Source organism: Stegostoma tigrinum, chromosome 10 (assembly GCF_030684315.1).
Source record: "Stegostoma tigrinum isolate sSteTig4 chromosome 10, sSteTig4.hap1, whole genome shotgun sequence".
Lineage (NCBI taxonomy): Eukaryota > Metazoa > Chordata > Chondrichthyes > Orectolobiformes > Stegostomatidae > Stegostoma > Stegostoma tigrinum.
The window spans coordinates 54,633,282-54,655,668 of record NC_081363.1 but is presented as its reverse complement, the minus strand read 5'-3'; the positions used below and the strand labels follow the sequence as shown (position 1 = coordinate 54,655,668).

The window sequence follows — 22,387 nt, the reverse complement described above, 5'->3', positions numbered from 1 at the left end:
ACAACCATTCCTGTTATGGTTCTGCGATTTGTTATTTATTTCTTTTTCAGGCACAGAATAATAATTGTTTCCCAAGTTATGTATTCATGTCAAGTGCCCTCCGCCTGAAGGCAATTCTTAGTCTCATTGGCTCAGGATGAAGCCTCAGCAGACATTCTCTTGGCAGAGATAGCAGGAAGTACAGATGCTGGAGAATTCAAGTTGACAAGGTGTAGAGCTGGATGAACACAGCAGGTCAAGCAGCATCAGAGGAGCAGCAAGGCTGACGTTTTGGGCTCAGACCCTTCTTCAAAAATAGGGGAGGGGTAGCGGGTTCTGAAATAAATAGGGAGAGAGGGGGAGAGGTAATGGGAATTGCAGATGCTGGAGAATCCGAGATAACAAAGTGTGGAGCTGGATGAACACAGCAGGCCAAAAAGCTTTCCTGTTCCTGAGATGCTGCTTGGCCTGCTGTGCACATCCAGCTCCAAACCTTGTTATCAGGGAGAGAGGGGGAGGCGGAATGAGATGGATGGATAGAGGAGAAGATAGTTGGAGAGGAGACAGACAGGTCAAAGAGGTGGAGATGGAGCCAGTAAAGGTGAGTGTAGGTGGGGAGGTAGGGAGGAGAAAGGTCAGTCCAGGAAGGACGAATAGGTCAAGGGGATGGGATGAGATTAGTAGGTAGGAGATGGGGGTGGGGCTTGAGGTGGGAGGAAGAGATAGGTGGGAGGAAGGATAGGTTAGGGAGGCGGGGACAAGCTGGGATTGTTTTAGGATGTGGTAGGGGGACACAAGATTTTGAAGCATGTGAAGTCCACATTGATACCATTGGCATGGGGTTCTCAAGTGGTATATGAGATGCTGTTCCAGCAGCCTTCACGTAGCATCGTTGTGACACTGCAGGAGGCTCAGGATGAACATGTTGTCTGTGAATGGGAGGGATACTTGAAATGGTTCAGACTGAGAGGTGCGAACCGAACGTAGGTGTTCTGCAAAGCGATCCTCAAGCCTCCGCTTGGTTTCCCCGATGTAGAGGAGGCCACAACTGGAACAGCAGATACGGTATAACACATTAGCAGATGTGCAGGTGAACATCTGTTTGATGTGGAAAGTCTTTTTGGGGCCTGGGATGGGGGTGAGGGAGGAGGTGCAGGGGCAGGTGTAGCACTTCCTGCGGTTGCAGGGGAAAGTGCTGGGTGTGGTGGGGTTGGAGGGGAGTGTGGAGCGGACAAGGGAGTCACGGAGAGAATGGGCCCCCCACAAAGCAGATAAGTGTCGGGTGGGAAAAATGTCTTTGGTGGTGGGGTCAGATTGCAGATGGCAGAAGTGTCGGAGGATGATGCGTTCGATCCGGTGTTTTGTGGGGTGGTATGTGAGGATGAAGGGGTTTCCGTTTTGATTGTTATTGCAGGGAGGGGATGTGAGGGATGAATTGCAGGAAATGCAGGAGACATGGTCGAGGGCATTCTCGGCCACTGGGGGGTGGAAGATGCGGTCCTTGAAGAACGAGGACATCTGAGATATACGGAGTGGAATGCCTCATCCTGGGAGCAGGTGTGGCGGAGGCGAAGGAATTGAGAATAAGGCATGGCATTTTTGCAGGAAGGTGGGTGGGAGGACTTCACAAGCTTCAAAATATCCCATCCCTCTACTACATCCCAAAACCAGCCCAGCTTATCCCTGCCACCCTAACCTGTCCTTCCTCCCACCTATCTTCTCCTCCCACCTCAAGCCCCACCCCCATCTCCTACATACTAACCTCATCCCACTCCCTTGATCTATCTATTCTCCCTGCACTGACCTATCTCCTCCCTACCTCCCCATCTACACTCACCTTTACTGGCTCCACCCCTGCCTCTTGGACTTGTCTGTCTCCTCTCCACCTATCTTCTCCTCTATCTATCTTCTATCCACCTGCCCCTCTCTCCCTATTTATTTCAGAATGGCATACCCCTCCCCCATTTCTGACGAAGGGTTTAGGCCCAAGACGTCAGTCTTCCTGCTCCTCTGATGCTGCTTGGCCTGCTGTGTTCATCCAGCTCTGCACCTTGTTATTTCCCATTCTCTTGACAGTTTTCTTCTGTCAGTGGTTTGCAATTGCCTCTCACAAGGGCAAGGGTGAGCAACTAAGTTTCATCTCCTCCTCAGCCAGAGGAGGAATTGAATCTGTGCTTTTTGAACTACATACTACCCATCCAATTAACTGATCTGTCCAGTGTTCAAGTTCTATAATCTTCATACATATTGCTATGGCTATTGGTCATGCAAAATATGCCCAGTGGTATTTTCAAAGGAAAACTGAATTTATCTTTTCGAAAATACTACAAATGCTGGTAATCTGAAATCAAACCAAAGCATTGGAAAAACTTGACAGGTCTGACAGCATTTGCAGGAGAGAAGCAGCATTAGCACCTCATGTCTAGATTTTCTTCAGAACTGAGTTTTGTAAAAGTCACATTGAACTTGAAACACGGTCTGTTTTTCTCTTCATCGATGCCTCTGGGGCTGCTGAGTTTTTCTAGTGTTTTTTGATTTGATTATGAATGAGTTTGTTTTGATGTTTGCTAGGAATGAGAAATCAGTTCAGAACAGCTCCCAAGAATGTAAGTAGGCAGACTCCTTTGTGTTGAAAATCACATTTATCTGGGACATGACTAAAGGTGCATCAACCAATTTCACATAATATCTTTCTGTGCGTAGCTAAAGTTTGCGAACTAAGGAAAATATTCGTTGAAAGGATATCAAAAACAGAAGTTGCTGGAAAAGCTCAGCAGGTCTGGCAGCATTTGTGAAGAGAAATCAGAGTTAAAGTCTCAGGTCTGGTGACGCTTCCTCAGATTCAGAAGGGTCACTGGGCCCAAAATGTTAACTCTGATTTCTCTTCACACATGCTGCCAGACCTGCTGAGCCTTTTCAGCAACTTCTGTTTTTGTTTCTGACTTACAGCATCTCAGTTCTTTCAGTTTTCATGTAAAGGATATATCTGAGATGTTTGGAAGGAAGGAATAAATTAAATGTAATATCAATACTGAGCAGGAATATACAATTACCTCCATCCTGTCTGTTTATTTTTTCTTTTTTATGTTTATTGGTTAGAATTTGAAATGTGAAGCTAAGCAATGTGAAAATGATGAAAATATAAAGAGAGATAATTTACACATCTACTCGAGTTTTTTTTTGCCACAAAACACATCTTAACTCAATGGTTGCATATTAGCTAATTAATGTGGAGGAGAAGATGAGAGGGTGATCTTTCTTAAGATTTTTATTTAAAATTTTGGCAAAGATCTGTAGCTCGGGTTGTAGGTGAGGCGATTGGTTTTTTCGTCACCATTCTAGGTGACAACATCAGTGGAGCCTCCAATGAAACGATGTTATTCTACTCCACTTGGAATTTATACTGTCTGGCCCGTTATGGTGAGTAGTGTCATTTCTGGTTTTGATCTGTAGGGGTTTGTATATGGGATCCAATTCTATGTGTTTGTTGATTGCATTATGAGTGGAGAACCATGCCTGCTGGTAGGATTATGATGTTCTTGTCTTTTTTGAGTTTATCTTGTGCTTTTCTCTCGGATGTGTTCAGGTTGTCCCCTTTGTTCCTTCTGTGTAGCGTGGGGATTATAGTTTGTCGGATTGCTTGTTGTGTTATTGGAACATATTGGAACTGACAACAAGACTCCTAAGACCAGAGGATTCATGGTGGCCCACAAGCCCACAGCCACTCTATGACAAACACTTCCAAGGATTAAACGCCCCATTCCCACAATATGCTGAATCAATGTGGTTTCCAAAATACCATGCAACGGCTGCCACAAACATTACATCAGGCAGACAGGAAGGAAACTAGCCATCAGAATACATGAACATCAGCTAGCAGCAAAACAGTACGACAAACTCTCTTTAATATCGGTACACTAAGACAATGAAGGCCATCAGTTTAACTGGAGCAAGGTAAACATGGTAGCCCAAGCCAAACATAGGGATGCACAGGAATTCCTAGAGGCATGGTTCTCCACCCATAATAGAACATAGAACATAGAACAGTACAGCACAGAACAGGCCCTTCAGCCCACAATGTTGTGCCGACCATTGATCCTCATGGATGCACCCTCAAATTTCTGTGACCATATGCATGTCCAGCAGTCTCTTAAATGACCCCAATGACCTTGCTTCCACAACTGCTGCTGGCAACGCATTCCATGCTCTCACAACTCTCTGCGTAAAGAACCTGCCTCTGACATCCCCTCTATACTTTCCACCAACCAGCTTAAAACTATGACCCCTCGTGCTAGCCATTTCTGCCCTGGGAAATAGTCTCTGGCTATCGACTCTATCTATGCCTCTCATTATCTTGTATACCTCAATTAGGTCCCCTCTCCTCCTCCTTTTCTCCAATGAAAAGAGACCGAGCTCAGTCAACCTCTCTTCATAAGATAAGCCCTCCAGTCCAGGCAGCATCCTGGTAAACCTCCTCTGAACCCTCTCCAAAGCATCCACATCTTTCCTATAATAGGGCGCCCAGAACTGGACGCAGTATTCCAAGTGCGGTCTAACCAAAGTTTTATAGAGCTGCAACAAGATCTCACGACTCTTAAACTCAATCCCCCTGTTAATGAAAGCCAAAACACCATATGCTTTCTTAACAACCCTGTCCACTTGGGTGGCCATTTTAAGGGATCTATGTATCTGCACACCAAGATCCCTCTGTTCCTCCACGCTGCCAAGAATCCTATCCTTAATCCTGTACTCAGCTTTCAAATTCGACCTTCCAAAATGCATCACCTCGCATTTATCCAGGTTGAACTCCATCTGCCACCTCTCAGCCCATCTCTGCATCCTGTCAATGTCCCGCTGCAGCCTACAACAGCCCTCTACACTGTCAACGACACCTCCGACCTTTGTGTCGTCTGCAAACTTGCTGACCCATCCTTCAATTCCCTCGTCCAAGTCATTAATAAAAATTACAAACAGTAGAGGCCCAAGGACAGAGCCCTGTGGAACCCCACTCACCACTGACTTCCAGGCAGAATATTTTCCTTCTACTACCACTCGCTGTCTTCTGTTGGCCAGCCAATTCTGTATCCAAGCAGCTAAGTTCCCCTGTATCCCATTCCTCCTGACCTTCTGAATGAGCCTTCCATGGGGAACCTTATCAAATGCCTTACTGAAGTCCATATACACCACATCCACAGCTTGACCCTCATCAACCTTACTAGTCACATCCTCAAAAAACTCGATAAGGTTTGTAAGGCATGACCTACCCCTCACAAAGCCGTGTTGACTGTATTTGATCAAGCCATGCTCTTCCAGATGGTCATAAATCTTATCCCTCAGAATCCTTTCTAACACCTTGCAGACGACAGACGTGAGACTTACCGGTCTATAATTGCCGGGGATTTCCCTATTTCCTTTCTTGAAGAGAGGAATTACATTTGCCTCTCTCCAGTCCTCAGGTACGACTCCAGTGGAGAGCGAGGATGCAAAGATCTTCGCAAGTGGCGAAGCAATTGCATTTCTCGCTTCCCAAAGCAGCCGAGGACAAATCTGATCCGGGCCTGGCGACTTGTCAATCTTAATGTTTGACAAAATTTTCAGTACATCAGCTTCCTCTATCTCTATCCATTCCAGCATGCACACCTGCTCTTCAAAGGTTTCATTCACTACACAGGTCGTTTCTTTCGTAAAGACAGAAGCAAAAAACTCATTTAGGGCTTCCCCTACCTCCTCAGGCTCCACACACAAGTTCCCTATGCTATCCCTGATCGGCCCTACTCTTTCTTTGACCATTCTCTTATTCCTCACGTAAGTGTAAAATGCCTTTGTGTTTTCCCGGATTCCTTCTGCCAAGCCTTTCTCGTGCCCCCTCCTGGCTCTCCTCAGACCATTTTTGAGCTCCTTCCTTGCCTGCATGTAATCCTCTCTAGCTGAACTTGACCCTAGCTTCCTCCACCTTATGTAAGCTACCTTCTTCCTTTTCACTAGAAGCTCCACCGCTCTCGTCATCCAAGGTTCCTTAATCTTACCCCGTCTTGCCTGTCTCAGAGGGACATATTTACTCATCACTCCCAACAACTGTTCCTTAAACCATCTCCACATGTCTATAGTTCCCTTACCATGGAACAACTGCTCCCAGTCCATGCTTCCTAACTCGTGTCTAATCGCATAATGCAATCAACAAACACATAGAATTGGATCCCAGACACAAACATATGCAGATCAAAATCGGAGATGACACTGCTCACCATAATGGACCAGATAGTATAAATTCTCAGTGGAGTAGAATAACATTGCATAATCAGAGGCTCCACTGATGATGTCATCTAACATGGTGATGAAACATCTGAACGAGAACAAGCCAGTTTGCCAAGTAAGATTTTTATCTTTGACAAACCTGCTCTTAAGCAGGTTGCAACAAAGTCCAAAGATTACCTTTCACAATGAGAAAACACCTACGTTTATTGAATATAAGAATTGTCATTGGACATCAATACTGGTATTAGTTGACATAACTCAGATTCGAGCAGATTAATGTCTAAATTGGGAGCCTTTCAGATGGTTGTTATTGTAGCAATTCTTTTAAGAGGAGCTAGGATGCAGATGGATTGAAGTCAATGTGCTGCAATATTTCCTGACTTTGGAGAATTAGATCAGTTTGACTATTAAAGTCCGAGAGAGAGAGAGAGGGAGAACCTTCCACCTTCTAAGGCCTGGAGTAGCACTTGTCTTGCTGTTAAAACAGCAACTGTAGCCAGCATTCAAAACTAGACATTTAAAAAGGATTCAAACAGCCCAACTTCTGTAATTTGCTAAATTTAGTCACAGGATGGGGTCATAGCTAGCCAGTTAGCATTTATTACCCATCCTTAACTGCCCAGAAGGTAGTTAAGAATCAATAACATTGCGGTGGGTCTGGAGTCACATGTAGGCCAGACCAGGTAAGGTATTGTTTCAGTGATAGTAGGGACTGCAGATGCTGAAGAATCTGAGACAGAACAAGGTGTAGAACTGGATGAACACAGCAGGTCAAGCAACATCAGAGGAGCAGGAAAACTGATGTTTTGGGCTTAGACCCTTCTTCAGGAAGTCAGCTTCCCTGCTCCTCTGATGCTGCTTGACCTGCTATGTTCATCCAGCTCTACACCTTGTTATCTCAGGTAAGAATGGTAGTTTCCTTCTCTAAATGACATTAGCCAAACAGATGGGTATTTTTTCCCCTGACAATCAACAATAGATTTGTGGTCATCATTAGACTCTTAATTCCATATATTTTAAAAATTGAATTCAAATTCCACCACCTGCAGTGGCAGGATTCAAACCCAAGTCCCCACACTATTATTTGAGTGTCTGGATTAACAGTCAAGTAATACCACTCAGCCATCTCCTTTCCATTACCGACTACTGAGCCATTCAGTATGAGGTGCTTTGATTGCCCTCATCAAAGTGGCCATTGTGTGCTGAAGAGCTGCTGATCACCACCATGGAGGTTGATTGAAATATCTTTATCATCTTGATGCTGGGGAGTAGCAATTTGCTGTTTCTTTGTGTGTTGTGGTTTTCATGGAAGTCAGGATGTCTGTAGGTAGCAGAACAAGTCTCTAGGAGGCGGAAGTGGACTAACTAGCTTTGTCTTTTCGAAAACTCGACTGAGTTCCAGCAAATTCCACTTATGTGATTAAAGCAGCCATCTTAAGTTCTTAGGAATGTTTCTGTGTCTTAAAAGAGATTTAGCCGGGGGATATAGGTTAACAATAAAAAAAAACAAAAGTTATGATTCCTCTTCATGTCCTCTGATCATTCAAAGAGACAAGGCACTAACATAGTATCATCTTCAATGTTCTTTAGCCCCAGGATACTCAGCTCTGTTTCTGAATTGCTCTACTCTTCTCCACTTAATTCTCTTGCTGTGAAAATTCTTTCGATTTATTCACTTCTTGTATTCATAAAAGATATTTGGAGAATTTGGGTGACATCCCGTACATCTCCCAAAATGTTTTGTTATTCATTCACAGATGTGTGCGTCACTGATGGTCCAGCATTTAGTGTCCATTCCTAGGTGACTTTATGAAGGTGGTGGTGAGCTGTCTTTAGGACTTGCCAAAGTCCTTATGCTATGTGTAGACCCACTATGTTGTTATGGAGGATGTTTCAGGATTTTGACCTTGTGACACTGTAGGAATAATAACTTCTGCAATGTATCTTGGGTCTGGTACAATGGCTGCTTTTGAGCATTGGTGATGGAGAAACTGAATATTTGACAATGAGTTGCTAGTCAGGTGGGCTGATTTGTCCTGCAAGATGACAAACCTCTTAAGAGTTATTGGAAGTGCACTTAACTAGGAAAGTGGGGAATGTTGCATTGTACCCCTGAGTTGTGCCTTGTACTTTGGGTTTGAGGAAGCAGGAGGTGAGTTACTTATTGTAAAGTTTCTAACCTTTGCATGTTACTTTGCAGGTTATTGCTGAACAGCTGCTGCTTGATAGCACTGATGATGCCATTTTACTTATGATTGAGTGTGGACTAATGAGGTGATAATGAAGCATGTTCAATTTATTCTGCTTTTTGTTTAATGGGATGTATCTGGACGATAATCTGCTCAGTGACAACATTCGGGTTCAACCAGGGGGCAATCAGTTCTCGTCATCACAGCCTTGGTTCAAGCATGGACAACAGAGTTGAATTCCAGGGGTGAGGTAGGAGTAACAGTCCTTGACATCAAAGCTTGAGTCCGACATCAAGAAGCCCGAGCAAAACAGGAATCAATCAGTATGGTGAGGTAAACGTCCACTGGTTGGAGTAATACACCTAGGAAAATATTTGCGGTTGTTGGAGGTCAGTCAATCTCCGTTCCAGGACATCTCTGTGGGAGTTCCTCAGGACAGTGTGCTTGGCTCAAACAGCTTCAGCTGCTTCATCAATTACATTCCTCAATCATAAGATCAGTACTGGGGATATTCCCTGATGATTGCACAATGTTCAGCTCCATTTGCAACTCCTCAGACACTGAAGCAATCCATATTTAAATGCAACAATATCTGGGCAATATCCAGGCTTGGGCTAATAAGTGGCAAGTAACATTCATGCTACACAATAAGAGACAATTTAACCATTGCCCCATGCCATTCAATGGTGTTACCATCACTGAATCCCTGACTATCAATATCTTTGGAGTTATCATTGACCAGAAACTCAACTGGACTCACCATATAAGTCCTGCGGATATAAGAGCATGCCAGAGGTTAGAAACCTTGCAGTGATTAACTCAAGTCATGAGTCCCCAGAGTTTGTTCACCAACTGTGGTGAAAATTTTGATGGAATATATATCTAATTTATAACAGAGGATAATCTCTTCAAACTGAGATGACCTCGAATGAAGAATCAGAGATGATGTTACAGGGAATGCTGTTTGTCAGTGGCTGGGACCCCTCGTCACACTGTGAACATGAACTCAAGGATCATATGCCTGGTTCCTAGGGATTAACCATCAGTTGAAGAAAGACAGCGACACTCCATCAACCACCATCAAACTCGGACTATACCAACTTACTATGAATTAATAATGACAGAGCTCTGAAAGCTATAGGGAATGTTATCTGTTTCAGAAGTAGAATCGGCAGAAGCCTCTGCTTTGACAGTTTTGTAGCAATCAGGATTGCTACAGCAAGCTTAGCATTTGCTTATTCACACAGGGGGAAATGTGAAGGGAATGAGGTTATCAAATTTACAAAACCTGCCATGTACAAAGTAGTGTGATATTTCTCTCCTGTGTGTCTATGAGTCATGGACTACCTATTCCAGGTTTATTAGCCAGTTGTACATGTCTCACTTGAGATATGTTCAGAATACCAAGGACACAAAACAGGAAGAAACAGTGTGCAAAATGAATTAATTTGAAGGGTAAAGTTCTCTGGAATCGAAGCACTCATCATTAGAGTTCAGCTTAATCACTGATGTTAATATCCCTAAAGTTGATGCATATTTAGAATTTCAACTTGGACACCCTAGTGAGGCAGGCCAAGGTTAAAATTCAATTACTCCTTGAAAGCAAACATCTGAAACCATAGCCTGAGAGTAAAATGCACAAGAAAGAACTACCTGCGTAATGATCTGAAGCACAGCAAGTTAGTAGGCAAAAACGTATCCCCCCCCCTTATGCGCTCAATGCTTCGTATGCTTGGTTTAAGCCAAATGCCAGTGGCACAGTGTCATCTGACCCAACAGACCTGGGCGCATCATTCCTTCACTGCTGCAGACATCAGATTAGTCTTCCTGAGAGTCAATCCGAGGAGAGTGACATGCTCGGACAAAGCACTCAGACATGTACTTAGATCCTGTTTGGGCCAGCTGGAGGAGGTACTTATTGTTTTCTTCAACCTCTCCATCCTACAAACCAACATCCCCAACTGCTTCAAGAAGACAATTATAATCCCTGTGCCTATGAAAGCACGTGCAGTCTGCTTCAATGTTTACTGCCTAGTGGCTCTGACCTCCATAATCACAAAGTGCTTCCAAAGGCTGTTCATGGCCCACATCAATTTTAGTCTCTCAACCTGCCTTGATCCCCTGTAATCTGCCTAGAGGTAACAGGTCCACTGCTGATGCCATTTCCCTAGCCGTGCTCTCATCCCTGGAACACCTGGATGATAAGAACACTTGTGTCAGGCTCCTCCTCATCATTTATAGCTCTCCCTTCAACTCCATTATCCCCACCAGACTGATCTCAATACTCAAAGACCTAGGTCTTGGCCCCACCCTCTGCAACTGGATCCTCAGCTATCTGGCCCACAGACTGCACCTCCTCCAGATAACACTCAACACTGGAGCCCACTGAGGATGCATTTCCAGCCCCTTGCTGTGTACACCCACAACTGTGTTGCCAAATTCCAAATGAATGCCATCAACAAGTTTGCTGAAGGCTTAGATACATGGGACAATAAACCAAATCAAGCAATCAATCTCAATTATTGGCATTGCTTCCATTGAAAACCAAAGAATACAGGCAGCCAAGGGCAAAAGACAAACTTTAATGGCAATCCCAACAAAATCGGAAAATAGTTGTACAGAACTTGGGTATTGCTGAAAAATAGACAATTTTGTCATAAGTTTTTGTCTAGCACTCACCAGGGCAATTTGCAAGAATACTAAATCAAGGGTAAACCATATTGCTTGATAAGAGAGTGCCCTGACTGGTAGAGGCATTGCCATTGAATTTGCATCCATTAATGCCTGTTGTGTTTGCTTAACTTTAAACTAGGCAGATTGACTGTGACTAGTCAGTTGTTTGCAGGTTCGTGCCTTAGACCAACCTGCATTAAATTGCAAAATGGATCAGATGCAAGGTGAGAGGGGAAAGTATTCAGATGAAAAGAAAAGACGCATCTGGGGAAATATGAGTGGCAATATCCAAAACATGACCAACATCTATTGCCAGAATTCAGATATTATGCTGCTGTAAATATAATGCTTAATTTACTGCTGAGCTTGAAAAGCTGTAAAACGCCTGTCTGAAAAATGAGGTGTTGTTCCTTGAACGTTTTTTGGATTGCATTACAATTGTGTAGGAAGCAGGGAGTAGAGTGAGATTAAAACAGAGAATGAAAATGATAGTCAATCAAAAAGCTTGGGACACATTTACAAATTGTTAGGATGTGTTCTGATAAAAAGAACAATTGTACAATTTACATCTAGGCTTTGAAGTAAGATAAAGACTAGACATTCATAAATGCACACAAACAAGCTTTATTCATCTTTGCCCTTTACGATGTATGGTAATGGAAGACAACTTTCTAGAACTCTGCGAGCTCTAGCCCTGTCACAATGTGAATGACATCTTGTACATCCATCAACTTGGTCCACTGCATCCGCTGCTCCCAGTATGACATCTTCTACATCAATGAGACCAAGCGTAGTCTCAGAGACCATTTTGTACAGCATCTTCACACTGTACTCGACAAATGACATCACCTTCCCATTGTCAACCATTTTAACTCCCTTTCCCACTCCCTGGGTGGCATGTCCCTCCTGGGCCTCCTCCAGTGTTACAATTACACCAGCCGCAAATGAGAGGAGCAACACTTCATATTCTGCCTTGCGAGCCTACACCCCAATGACCTAAATGTGGAATTCACCTGTTTTAAAATCTCCCCACTTCCAGCCTCATCTCATGCCCAACCCTTCCTCTTATCCCCGCCTCCTTGACCTGATACAACCTATCCATCTTCTTTCCCACCTATCCGTTCCACCCATCCCACTGACCAATCCCCATCACTCCCTATCTGCACTCACCGATCACCATCCCACTTACCTTCCCCAGCCTCACCCCACCTCTCTCTGCTTATTTCCCAGCTCCCTTCCCCGTCCCCATTTCTGAAGAAGGGTCTTGATGTGAAACATCAACTTCCCAGAACCCCTGATGCTGCGTTCCTCCAGCTCCATTCTGTGTTGCCTCTGACTCCAACATCTGCAATTCTTGCTCTTCCATCATTATGATATAGCTCCTTTTGCACTTGCTCAGCATCTATTTTTCAGAGCAATGATATCATTAACCATTTACTCATATCTCCCATCTAAAACCTTAACGGGCTTTCAGCTATCATCTAACCAACTACAACAAAGATATCTTTATAGTTGACTTGAACGTTTATATTGCTAAAGCATAGTGGCCCATTATGCTGATAAGTGTGGTAACTGATTGAACAATACACTTTTAATACTTTTTTAGAAGAACACATAAATGTTATGGGGCATTGATTACATGACAGTAAATCAAAAGCTGCAATCATTCTGTACAGGATGGAGCTTCTTTGATTCTTTTAAATGCCATACATGTGAACATGCAAACGTGGGAGTTAGGAACAAGAATAGGCCATTTTCCCCCTCAGACCTGCTCTGCCATTTAATCAGATCTGGGCTGATCAGATTGTGACCTCAACTCCACATTTCCTCTCACTGCCAGTAACCTTTCACCCCCTTGCTTATCAAGAATCCGTCTGTTTCTGCCTTAAACATATGCAAAAATTCTGCTCCTGTTACCTTTTGAGGAAGAGTATTCCAAAGACTAATGTGTGTCTGAAAGGAAAAAAAAAGTCACTTACTCTCTACATTAAATGGGTGACCCCTTACTTTTAAACAGTAACCCTGAATACTAGATTCTCCCACAGCAGGAAGCACCCTTGCTGTATCCATCCAAACAAGCTCCCTCCAGAAATTATATGTAACAATCCAGTCACCTTTACTCTTCTAGACTCCACCAGAAAAATTTGACATGTACAATAGAGAATATCTCTTTAATATAATGGTAAGGGTTGAATGAAATGTGAATTATGACTAACCATTATATTTGATGTGGTGCACAGTAGCAGCACATTGGTTAATTGGGATGATGCCACTTGTAAACATTTATCAACACTTATCTTTGATGTGAGCTGCTTTCTTGGAACAGATATTAGAGAGTGTTACTGCAGGTAAAATGATCCAATTAATCAATTTTTTAATTTTAATTAGTGAAAAATTGACTGTTCCAATCACATCACACTATGGGATAGGCAATATTTAGGATATACTTACCTAAATGACATAGAAGAGCTGACAGCAGTGAGACAAGAATTCTTGCCTTCACTGGGATGGTCAAGGTCAATGAATGATTCTTCACATGGCATCTCCTATGCACAGTTCCACCGGTACTTTCATATAATTTAACCTACCACACCTGAACAATCACCCAGTAGTATTTGGTTCTCAGGATTCATAATCTCACATTGCTTCCACCTGATTTCCATACAATTACCAATGCTGCCAACCACTCATCCAGCTCTCATTACCTCCATTTATGTGAAGTAATTTAACAAGGGGAGGTGCACATTCAAATATATTGCAACAGACTCGCTTTTCTCTCTGACATGCAGGACAAAATAGCACTCAAAAGAATGGAGAAGAGCAGAACCAATATGGGAAGAAACCTATATCACTTGGAACCCCTAGAGGAGATAGTTTTTTGTGTCATGGCTATGACATAATCTTTGGCAAGGTTAGGCTGCCCCTGAGCCCCAAGGTCACCTTCTAACCTGCTACCTGGCACTTTGGCCAAACCACAGATGTTCTCAATATGGAGGTCCTGCTTTTCCTCCAGCGCCACTCTCACCTTCTCTTCAGATTCCCTGTACCATAGACCCATAGAACTAACATCCGTAAGCAAATGCAACCCAAGGAGAAAGAAGCGCTTCGGTGCAATGCCGATGAAGGAGTATAGAAGAGCTCACCTTCAACTTGACAGAGGCTATCACACAGGGCTTACCATCTTCACCAACTACACTCAATCTCCGTCTTCTCCTATGGTCTCAGTGGCACTGACACAGCAGCCTCTTTCATTCGTGCCACTTCATGAAATTTAAATCCCCCTGTGTGTGGATGGAGCCAGTCCAGGAACTCAACACGGCACCTCCAGAAGCACTTCATTGCGTGTTCAATGTCTTTGCAATAACAGAAATTCTTCAAATTTACTGCAATTAGAAATTGTGTGCTTGAACCCTCTGCAGCTACTCATTGTAAAAACAGCATTCTGCATGTATTGCTCAAATGAGGACAATCAGTATCACATCAGCTTGCTGGGCTGCTTGTTTTCTGGATTGTACTCATTCAGATGCTTTTGATACATACATGGGATGCAAGCATGAGCTTGTTTCCGAGTGTGAGGAGTCACAAGTGCTGCACAGAAGCAGCTGACAAGTGCAGCAAGCATATGCAAGAGGCTGATCGGGTTGTACTGGTGGCCACAACTTGTGGCATATGGTCATAAATCTCATTCTATAAAATGTTTTACCATTTTTATGTGGCCTGTGTGAAATAAAATTCGACTAATGTATCACTCATATTAATGGTGGTAAAGTTACAAATTACTCGAAGGAGACTTACCTCTGTATACATCAGCCACTTTACAAGCTGCTCTGAACAAATTGTTCATTTTGGATAGAATTTTAAGCACCAGGAAGTACAAATGCAAAAACTGAAAGTAAGGATAATCATGTAAGTCAGTTGGCACTTTATTAAACACAAAAGTTAGAGGGAAAGAGTTTTATGGAATCAGTTACAAGGAAGGACTGATAACTGAACACTGTAATTGAATTGAAGAGGAAACTTAATTTGCTTCAGGCAAGAGAATCAATTTATTGACAAGATGGGCTCATGGGTGGGTGAGATAGAAATCAATCAAAGTATGGATAGACTTGATAACAAAATAGGATTATTTTGCTCCTACATATTCTTATATTCTTATGCCAATATATTTCACACATTAAAGAATTTTTGCAGGATTAACGCAACACTAAACCTCTGCATGTTGATGCTTCCTGGTGAGGCTAACATAAGAGGTGGGAAGGGTAATTTCACATTTGCGACTTTATATAAATGGAAATCATTTGATGCACTCTAATCTCATTGACTGAGTGATTTTACGCCTCCTCCTTCTAGTGGAGTACCTGAGTTGCTGCACAGAGTGAAATTCATGGGTACCCACCCACGTGTTTCTGATTGATGCACACAGTGAGCCTAATACCTTGCTTTAGTCAAGCTTTTCGAACCAGCCAGTTTGTTGACAATTTGAACAACAAGTTGCAAACAATTTCTTTGCAATCAAAATATTTAGAAATTGTTTAAGTACAATTGAAATTTACCTTCAATTAATAAACTGCAATATTTTCAATAGCTATTGAAAGCTGCTTTTTACTATTTTGGCATGAATAGTGTTCAAACATTTTGTATATTTAAGCAATCATAGGGCTGGGGTTTCATAACAACCCAATTTTTGGGATTTTGTGAGGACATGATTTAGAAGTCACAGTTTCAGTCATCGGCAACATTCCCAACATTTCCAGGACAATTGGATAATTTGTATGGCTGATGTGGGGAAGGATTAGACAATCCATTTGCTGACAATTATTGGATCACTATGCTCCTGTGGCCAGCGTCACAAATTTCACTAGTCAGCTTGGTGAAGTTTAAAAGTCTAAGTCATATTTGTATCCAGCCATCCAGCTCAATGCGGGGCATTTGAATTTAATTCCTCCTTGACAAAAATGTAAGAAAGATGAGCTCACCAGTGCAAAGAGTGGTGTCGTACCTTAAGTTTGTTTGAACAGCTACTTTCCTCTGGTTGTGCACTCTTGGTCTTCTAAGGAGCAGCCTGCTCTAATTGTCAATGTATTCCTATGATGGCTCCCATCTGCTTCTGCTGCTGGCACAAAGTAGGCAGCCCTCACCTTTGGAGGCACACTGCTCTTCTACTTGGATGTCATGATTTCCTCCTGGTCAATTAGTCATTTACATTTTAAAGTCATATGATGAGAGCGATGAAGTCTGAGTATGGGAATGTAATCTGAGTTCCTTCCAGGTACCAGATTCTTGAATTTGCTTTAAAAATCTGGCACAATGAATCAAAGAGCACACAAGAAAGTTGATCTTTTGTGACTCTTTAAAAGAACTATCCACTTAGTCCCATTTCCTGGCTCTTTGCCACCAAAGCTGTAAATATTTCCTTTTCAAGTATTTATCCTATTTCACTTTGAAAGCTGGTATTGAACTGACTTCTACTGCCCAATAATGCATTTAAGATGGTAATAAATTGCTGTTAGAAAAAAATCACTATCTCCCTTCCAGATCCTTTGCTAATCCTTTAAACCTACATCCACTAGTTACCAAAGCCTGTCTCAGGGGAAATAGTTTCTCTATCCTCACTGATCAAATTTTGAATATGTTGGTTAATTCTCCCATTTGCCATCTTTGTTTTAAAGAGAACAATCCCAGTTTCTTAATTGTCTCTCTTCATAAATTAAGTTTCTTATTCCTAGTATCTTTCCAATAAATCTTTTATTTCAAAAGTCTTTGCTCCATATTTTAAATCGTTATGAGGCATTGCATTGAGAGCCATGAAATTGGCAGTGTAAAGGGTAAGAAATGGCATGTGAGAATTCAGTCTCTGACCTTGATCATCTGAGTGGGGTCAAGACTTCTTCATTTGGCCCTGCTGTAGCTGTTTCACACCAGACACCAGGGATTGGCTTCTCTAGCTATTTGCTCCTAATTCTTTTTGGGGGTTCTCCCTGAGGATACCCCAGTCCCCTGAAACAATGGCAATCCTTCCAGTGCCTACCCCCACGGACTAAAAGGGCCCAGCACATATATTCATCAACATAGTGCCTGGTGTTCAATTTTGCAAGTTTTAACTTGCAACAATATTTATCAATATGGTTTCCCTTTAACTACCTGGTTTTATGAACGTAAGTTTGGCTGCAGCATGTTCGCTTAGCAGTAGGCAACCATCAGTGTGACACAGGCTAAACCTAATGGAATAATCAGTATCAGAGCTAGCAAGCCACAAATCAGGCCTGTCGCCAGATAAAATACGAACCAAATGTTAATTTTCTTGTTAGGATACATTCAACTTAAAACTAAATATTTAATTTAGAATTTTATTCTGAATCTCTTTGCAAATTTAAATAATGGCACAGCCCTTTTAGGTATGAACAATGGTCATTTATGCATTTTGTACGTTAATTTTATTATGACCGCATGAAGGGGGTGGATTAGCTTCTCTTTTAACACCCACGGTCAGAGGTAGCAAAGATTGTTCATTCTTTTTAGCACACAATTCTATTGCACTTCAATTGGGCCATTGTACTAATCAAAATCGCAGACATAATAGTAAGGTTTTCTTGGCTGAAAGAAAGACTAATTTTATTACTGACTAATTCCCGAAAAGGTAACAGAAACTAAGTCAGTCTTTTTTAAAAGGAAGCTGTCTAGTACAAAAGAGAATAAAGAATGTGTAGTTTGAAATTTCTTAAGAGTCCTAGAGTTGTTGCAGTTGAACCTGAGACCACAGCTGTTTGACTGATGGCTGCTATCCTCAGCAACACCAAAATTTGTAGAATTCCTGAGCATTTGAGGATTAGTTGACCCCAGTTTTGGCCATGACAGCATCTTCTCTATGTGGAAAGCAGATATCACAACATCCATCATTAAAACCACATCTCTCATTATCATGGGGTGTAAACAGATTTAACGCTTCAGGTCCGGTGACCCTTCCTCAGGACTCAGTTCTCAGCATCCTCAGTTCTCAGGAAGGGTCACTGGGCCTGAAATGTTAATCCGTTTTCCCCTCCACAGATGCTGCCAGATCTGCTGAGCTTTTCCAGAAACTTTGTTTTGTTCCTGATTTACAGCATCCACTGTTCTTTTGGTTTTTATCATGGGGTGTGAAGGTTTATGCATGGGCTGTATTTCAGAGCTGGTTCTCAGAGGGAGATGGCCATTTAAATGATCAGCAGCCCCCACTGAGATATGAGTTCAGAATCACTGGAGTGTGGGACCTGGAGGATGGAGATGAAACCCGGACAAAACAGGTCTGTTCTCTGTTGGTCTCTTTTCAATAGTCACATATCACTTGAAGAAGGTACCCTGGCTAATATGATTCCAGAAGGCCTTGACGGAGGTTTCAGGGATCACTTGGAATGTGGGACCACACCTGCTATCCTTTGGGGGTTGAGTCAGGTCCCCTGTAAGGCTGTTAACTCCGAAGGAGATTATACATAAATGATGCATTAACTTCTTACAAATTTACAACATGTTAACACTTGTCAACAGATATTAACATGTGTCAAGAAGAGTCTACCAGTCAGGAAGTGCCAAGAAATGCCAACAAGCGACAACAGCCATTGACTTGTCAAGAAGGGAGCTGAATCGTCATGCTTTGTACTGAATAGTCTTCAATATAGAAATTATGCCATGGATAATTGCTGAATAATGAAAAATTCATCACGGCATGTGGACCTTGTTGACTAGGCCAGCATTTATTGCCTTAATGTTTAATCCCTTGGCGAAACTCATGAAAAGCAGCCTTTGAATGAGATCACCTCTCATTCTTTCAAACTCACATGAGTAGTGTACAAACCTATATAATCTTTGCACATAAGAGAGTTTCTCTATACCAGGTATCATCCTAGTGACCCTCTCTGAATTGCTTCCAATGAAGCGGTATTTTTCCTTAAATAAGGGGGCCAAGTCTGCTCACAGTCCACCAGATGTAGTCTCACCAGCACATTGTGCAGTTATAGTAAGACATGCTGATGCTTAAACTCCAATCCCCTTGAAATAAGGGCCAACATTCCATTTGCCTTCCTGATAAACTGCTGCACCCTGTGCACGAGCTTTCTGTGTTTTGTGCACAAGTGCCTCTAAGTCTCTTTGTGTCACAGCTTTCTGCAATTTTTCTCCAATTATATAATATTCTCCTTTTGTTCTGCCTTCCAAAATGAACAACTTTATATCTTCCCACATAACATTCTATTTGCAACATTTTGCCCACTTAATTAGCCTATCAATATCCCACTGTAAACTGTTTGTATCCATTGTGTAAGTTGTCTTTCAATCTATTTTTGTGCCATGTGGAATTCATTCATGTACATTCACTTCCTTTCTCTGTTACTCGAACAGCTACTTGATTGTAAAGCAGGCTATGAATGATTCTGAATGATCTGTAGCTTGCGTGTATATATTAATTATATTGTCTTTATTCATTGTGAAATATACTTACGGATTTGAGATCAGACCTTTGTGCCATACAAATAGTCCTTAACCAATTTTAGTCACAGAAATTAAAGTAATTGTTCAAGGTATGAATATCATCATCATTAGTCTGCTATACTACATAGACTTTTCTTTATAATTAATTAAATCAGTGTCAGAAATTAAAGATACATTTGCCACTTACGATGAATATTAATTAATTACATTTCAAAAACTGGTCAAAAGCATCAAATGTAAGTATGTCTCTGAATAATAAACTTAAAAGTCACATAGTCTCATTATAGTTCATGATTCAAATATTGGAAAGGTTTATCCTTCTCTCATTGTAAACAGGGCATCCCTTTGTCACACAGATGCTGTCAGATCTGCTGAGATTTTCCAGCAAATTTTGTTTCTTTTCTGATTTTCAGTCTCTGCAGGTTTTTTTTGTAGAAAATCATGTTGTACATCAATAACAAAGAAATTTACTTTTTTTTAGTAAATAATTAATTGACATTTGTTACCTAATTCTAAATCTAAAGAGAACTCAGTCAGAATAGTAGCTGTGCTTGCCAATTGAAACCTAGAATTCTTAGATGTATAGGGTGTTAACTCGAATTCTCAGCATTGTGGAAAGCATGTGATAATGCATCAACGGCTCATTTTATACCAACAATTGCTTTCCTTTCGGTTGGACCTATAGATACAATATACAAGTTCAATTAACCTCAAATGTAAGGTTTATCAAAGAAACAGAAAGCCTTTACGATTTTTTAACTCTCTTTGTTGAGTCGATGACATAACAATTCCCTTGAAGAATGCAAATATCAGAAAATGTTTAATTTTTCCTGTGAATTAATTGTCGTCATCCAAAAATGAGGGGAAGTATTATTGAAATGCTCGTAAATTTACCAGAATCATTGAAATAGAGCAAATCTGGATTCTGATAAAAATGTGACAATTTGCATGATGCCCCAAATTTAATATATGCAATTATGTTATTCATTTAATGGAAGCTAATAAAACATTTGCAAATTCACATGTTATTCTTTTAATTACCTTTTGTCAATCAGTGTTATAAATTCAAGATTGAGCTTTTGGTATAAACTCAGACATTTCAGCTAATCACCTTGATAAGCCTCTCTGGAGATCTACATGTAAAGCTGTGGCAAAATACGAGTTACATATCTCTGATACCATGGGTGGTGAACTTACAATCCACTGCTGTCACAAGGAGACATAAAGTGACACATGGAGTAGCCCTTGATATTTCATGCTGACAGTTAACATTCTTCATCTGCTGCCTTCTTGTCAGTGTTTTCTGACAAAAGTCGAAGATAGGGTTTAAACTTCCTGTGCTGTTGTGTCCTGAGGTTCCCTACTAACGCGGTCCACATCCATCTTCACTGTGTGTGGTCATGTGTTCAAGTGATCCTGAGCCATGAGCAAGCATGAGGTGCCCAGTAAATATTACAATTCAATTTGACACGTTAAAGCTGTGGAAGATTTACTTCAGTGCAGAAGTAGGTAAACAGGGATTTTTAAGATCTATTGTTTTTTGTATTATAGTAAATCAACAGCAATGAAACAAATTTAGAAAGATGTGGAGGTGCTTGTGATAGACTGGGGTGGACAAGGTCAGAAGTCACACAACACCAGGTTATAGTCCAACAGGTTTGGTTTAAATCACAAACTTCCCTAGCACCTTCATCAGGTGAAGTGAAATTTGCAAGCCACAGATGCAACTACTATTTTGATTAGATATGAGCAAAAGCAAATTTACTGAAATTAATGTCTTGAAAGTTAACCTGATTATATTTTACTTTGCTTGATAATTCACTTTTATTTAACTTCCTCAGGGCAACCTGCAAGATTTTCTAGGCCTTGATGTGGTGCCTTGCAATGGCTCCTTGCCACGAGTAATTAAATTTCTTCTGACTCACTAGATTTTGTTTCCAACCTCCCTTGGGTTGGGAAAAGGAGATGAGACCTGGGATTCAAAATAATTACTGAGCTCAGGGAGGTTTGTTAGTCACGGCTCTGTGAACGAATGCTGCTGTTCTTTATTCATCCATGGGACATGGCTAATGATAGCAGGGCCAGCATTTCTCTCCTGTCCCTAGTTGACCTAGAGGAGGTGGTGGTGAGCTGCAGTCCATGTGCTGTGGGTGGACCCATAGTGTCTTTAGGGAGGGAATTCCAGAATTCCAGCCACAGTGAAACATGGGTTCAGAACAAAGCTTTTGTTTTTGATTGTTGTGTTAAGACATTACAGTCTATTAGTCAAATGAAATCATCTCCAGGCCTTATGTTGACACACCTCAATTTATAATTTCACTTCATTCTCAAATTAGGAAAGAAGTCACAGCTACATCTGAGCCATCAGAGTTTGCAAACCTCTGCACTAACTTGACAACCTTTTATTTTGGCCAATTTGCTCCATTACTTCTTGGTCTGAAAAATTGTCTGACAGCTTGGCAGATCCAGGTATCAGGAGGATTTCTGGAAGTCTGCTTTCTAAATTCAATTTTGATCTTGTAACTTATTAACTTGGAATTCATTGAAGATATGCTGTTGGGGGCTCTTGGGGTGCACTGGCAGTGACGTTACCTCTGAGCCAAGAAACCTAGGTTTGAGAAAACCAAAGAACTGTGGATGCTGGAAATCACAAACAGAAACATAAATTGCTGGAAAAATCTCAGCAGGTTTGGCAGCATCTGTGGAGAGAAAGCAGAGTTAACATTTCAGGTTCAGACGCTCTTCTTCAGAACTGATTGTAGCAGGGAAAGGTTGGTATATGTGTTAAAGCTGGGAGGCAGGGGGGCAAAAAGTAAATGATAGCTGGAGAT

The 22,387-nt window shown here is 41.7% G+C and overlaps 1 long non-coding RNA gene across 2 annotated transcripts in view; it reads left to right on the top strand.

The window, feature by feature from the left end:
• The window catches only part of LOC125455893 (uncharacterized), a 58,052-nt gene that overhangs the window by 12,928 nt on the left and 22,737 nt on the right, over nucleotides 1–22,387 (top strand). Inside the window, exon 3 of one of the 2 annotated variants that reach the window (XR_007248334.1) lies at nucleotides 18,618–18,831. The exons of the other annotated variant lie outside the window; for it this stretch is intronic. This is a non-coding gene — a long non-coding RNA (uncharacterized LOC125455893). Of the gene's footprint in view, nucleotides 1–18,617; nucleotides 18,832–22,387 lie in introns of those variants that run through there. 2 annotated transcript variants of the gene reach the window in all.